At 45.1% G+C, this 636-nt stretch overlaps 1 protein-coding gene across 1 annotated transcript in view; it reads right to left on the bottom strand.

Moving 5' to 3' along the window:
• The window catches only part of NUBP1 (NUBP iron-sulfur cluster assembly factor 1, cytosolic), an 18789-nt gene that overhangs the window by 8961 nt on the left and 9192 nt on the right, over window positions 1-636 (bottom strand). The window lies entirely within an intron of this gene.

The raw sequence follows: 636 nt of genomic DNA on the forward strand, positions 1-636 counted from the left end.
GCATCGGCAGGCGGACTCTCAACCACTGCGCCACCAGGGAAGCCCAATTCTTACTTTTTTAAACAGTCTTTTGAGATATAATTCACATACCACACAACTCACCCATTTAAACTGTACAATTAAATGGCTTTAGGATATTCACAGAATTGTACATCCATCGCCACAATCAACGTTAGAACACTTTTGTTACTCTTAGAAGATACCCTGAACCCCTTAAGTGTCACCCCCGATCCCCACACTTCCCCCCAGTCCTAGGTGACCACGGATCTACTGTGTCTACGGGTGTGCCTGCTGCCGACATTTCACAGAATTGCGATCAGATAACATGGGGTCCTTTGTCACCGGCTTTGAAGTCATACTTAAAAAAGAAAAACCCATTGATTCCTATTAATACTAATTCTCTAAGTCACTGGTTTTGAAAGAGGGGTAAATGCGATGATCCAATAGCACAGGAGGAGAAAATAGTAGAACTTCTGTCTTAACTCACCATTTAAAGTTTTCAATTTTTATAACTACTTGTGTCCTGGCCCAGTGAGTAGTACATGCACGTGACTGATGGTAACGGACCCCCGTGCTGGGGGGCACGTGCTCCAGAGCTTGCTGCTCACCGGGACGTGGTCAGAACTGTGATTCCTG

Source organism: Lipotes vexillifer, unplaced genomic scaffold (genome assembly GCF_000442215.2).
Source record: "Lipotes vexillifer unplaced genomic scaffold, Lipotes_vexillifer_v1.1 scaffold306, whole genome shotgun sequence".
Lineage (NCBI taxonomy): Eukaryota > Metazoa > Chordata > Mammalia > Artiodactyla > Lipotidae > Lipotes > Lipotes vexillifer.